Here is a 3,542-nt window from a genome sequence, read left to right as displayed (position 1 = left end):
CCAATTTTTTGTATGTTGTCTCATTGTTACCATTTTCTTTGCTGAAATTTTCTATGGTTTCTATGATTTGTTCTTTGGCCCAGAAATTCTCTAGTATTTAATTATGTTGTGTCCTTTTAAGTTTAAATTCCTTTATCACATGCTTTTTACTGGTTATAATTTATATTGTATTGTGATCAGTATGTTTAATATTTCTGTATAGTTTTGTGATATTTTTATGTCCTAGCATAGTCATTTTTTGTATGCAACAATTATATATATTCTTTTCCATTCCTAGTCACTAATTGCCACAGATCTATATGTCTAACTTTTCTAAAATTCTACTAAATTTTATCTTATCTTTTTTTTTTTTTTTTTGCTCTTTGGAGGAAGAAGGCAGGGCAATTGGGGTTAAGTGACTTGCCCAAGGTCACACAGCTAGTAAGTGTTAAGTGTCTGAGGCTGGATTTGAACTCAGGTGCTCCTGACTCCAGGGTCAGTGCTCTCTATTCACTGTGCCACCTAGCCACCCCAATCTTATCTTAAAAAAAATTTCTCCAGATTATGAAAGGGGCACATAAAAATCTTTATTTTAGTTTTACTGTCTATTTCTCCCCATAATTTGATTCACTTTTCATTGAACTACTCAAATACTTTGCCATTTGAAGCATATATTAAGAATTTATATTATTTCATTATTTACAGTTCCCTTAAGCATAATGTAGTTTCCTTGTTTATCTTTTTTAAACAAATCTATTTTTATTGTTGCCTTGTCTGAAATCACGGTTGCTGCTCTTGCTTTTAAAAATCTCACCTGAAACATCATAAATTCTGCTCCAGTCAATTTATCAATCAGTAAACCTCTTTTTATTCAGTGCCCATGACATTTTAAAAGCTGGAAATACAAAAAGAGGCCAAAGGCAATCCCTCATTTTAACTGCGTGAATCTTTTTATTTCAAATGTAAACAGCATATTTATTTCTTGTAAACAGCATATTGTTAGAGTCTGATTTCTGATATGTTTTACTATTCTCCTGTTTCGTAGGTGAGTTCATCTCATTCTCATTAATAGTTATGGTTAATTCTGTATGTTCCTCCATTAGATTACTTACATTTTCTTCTCTTTTCTCCCTAGATTTCTCTGAAACTGCTCCTTTCATAATTTCCTATTGGGCAGTAGCATGCTGTTGTAAATTCTTTTAATAAATAGATCCTTTTTTCTTTTCTTTGATGCCTTTCGGGTATAGAAATAGTAGTGGTATTATTGCATCAAAGGGTATGAATAATGTATTGCCTTTCTGGATACTTCTTTCCATACCGCTTGGAAAAATTAACAGCTCCAACAAAAGTGCATTAGTATACTTGTTCTCCTATAGCCCCTCCAACATTGCTAATTTTTTTTATGTCATTTTTTGCCAATATAATGTGGTAAGGTGGAACCTACTGTGAGTTTCCATCTCATAGCCTTTCTAATTTGCCTTTCTCCTATTATCACTGATTTGGAGCATTTTTTTTCTTGTGGATATTGATAGTTTGTTTCTCTTCAGATGATTTTAGATTGGGATGCTTCTTTGAAATTTAAGTACTAACAAGGTTTTTCCACTTTGTTGATTGTAGCAGCAAGCACCCCAAGCGACCTCAGGGTTTGCTGCCAACACAGGTTCTTGGATCTGCTTTGATAAAGGAAAGCAACTCAAAATGGGTTAACAAGCTTACTTTAATCAGTCAGACATATATCGTTTACCTTGTTCAGGGGAAAAAGGTCAGCACCCCGAACTTCAAAGTATACAGGCAGAAGTATCAAGACAGAAACAGATCAAGTAGACAGCTTTCCAAACTGTCCAGCCATTACATCCATACCCAATCAACATCTGGGTTTCAACATCTGGGTTTTTCAAAGGGGGGGGGGGCCTCCAGACAACGGCTTCCCAGAATCCATATCAAATCACAGAACACTTCTCAAAGTGAGCCCCCCAAAACAAAGATACACATCAGGGCTTATATAGCCTTCTCCTGGCTCAGAGAATATAACAACCTTTTGGACCCACTGGCCAATCAAAAAGTATCTACTGAAAAACAAGCCTCCCACCCCAGTCTCCGGGTGCACTTTAGCCTAGGGGCAGGGAAGATCTTTAAATTTGCATTTCCATTACATTGATACCAAGGGCTTCAGACTAGTACACTGAGAAAATATGATTTTCCACTATTTCTAAAAGAAGGAGCAGAGGGACTTGGGATCTTCCATGAAGGTAATTTTCATCCCTGGTCCAATCTTCTTTTCCCAATTCTAGACCTATAGACTTTAGCTTCTACATCTAAAAACTGCATTCTCTCTCTCTCTCTCTCTCTGTCAGAAGGGAGAAGGCAAGGCAATTGAGGTTAAGTGACTTCCCCAAGGTCACGCAGCTAATAAAGTATATCAAGTGTTTGAGGTCACATTAGAACTCAGGTCCTTCTGACTTCAGGGCCAGTGCTGTATTCATTGCTCCACCTACCTGCCCCCAAAACTGCATTCTCTATGTGAGCATATCCAAACAACATATGACTACTTTCTCTACAGTCATAATAGAAGACATATCTGCCCTTCTTGTGGTCTCCTGGCAACACTGCGTATCACTCTAGCTGGCATGATTTTGTCCACAGTTCCTTCTCTCACCAGATTTTCTACAGTCTTTGGTCCTCAAATGTGCATCTACACTGGGATTTCCTTGCCTGCTTCCATGACCCATTCACAAGAGGGTAGCTAGGTGAGGCTGGGTCTTCCCAGGGCAAGTGCCCTTAGGAAGCTTTTTACTCACACTCCATCTTGCAAATTGTGTCCATCAACTATGTGAAACATGGTGGAGGCTAATGCAGTTCAGTATCAACTAGATTCTGTTTTACTTCTGGGTTCTGTATCAAGCCATGGAAGTAACCGTTCTGCTCTAAACCCATCTGCTTCCTCAGGCTTTGCCACTCTCTTCTGCTTGCTGTGGCAAACCACTGACCCCAAATTCTCTCTCCAGTTTTTGCAAACAGGTTTGCCATCTGAGTCCAGGATGGGTATCTTTCAAGCTCTCTGCAAGTCCAAAAGCTGACCCTATGAAGTATTCCATGAAGGTGCTCAATCTTTTTAACTCAGAGACCTGCCTATTCCATGATGACTCAACTTTCCATGTTTGTTTCTACAAAAATACATGCTAGTTTTTCATAGAAGATTCCTACCTCCATTTAGGAGTCCCTCTCTAATGATGCATTTCATTAATTAGCACACTCAGACTATCAAATATTTTGGTTAATATTGTTTATAAATAAAATATTTAAAACAAAGGTAAATATCTTTCTCCTGTGCCAAAAGGGAAAGGTTTCAGGCTACTGGAAATGCACATAGGAAGAAAGGAGATATAGAATTGTAGTTTGGGGAGTGTGTGTGTGTGTGTGTGTGTGTGTGTGTGTGTGTGTGTGAGGTGGGGGGTGCACAGCAAGACAGGATCTGGCCAGAAATTCCTTGTGCCCAATTGGCCCATACAGCCTCACTTGCCTTCTCCCAGTTCACAAAGCTTCTTGTAGCCTCACATTCTCCA

Source organism: Petaurus breviceps, unplaced genomic scaffold (genome assembly GCF_028583685.1).
Source record: "Petaurus breviceps papuanus isolate PSGF00001 unplaced genomic scaffold, PetGlider_PUasm1.0 172, whole genome shotgun sequence".
Lineage (NCBI taxonomy): Eukaryota > Metazoa > Chordata > Mammalia > Diprotodontia > Petauridae > Petaurus > Petaurus breviceps.
Note: the sequence above shows the minus strand (reverse complement) of the source record.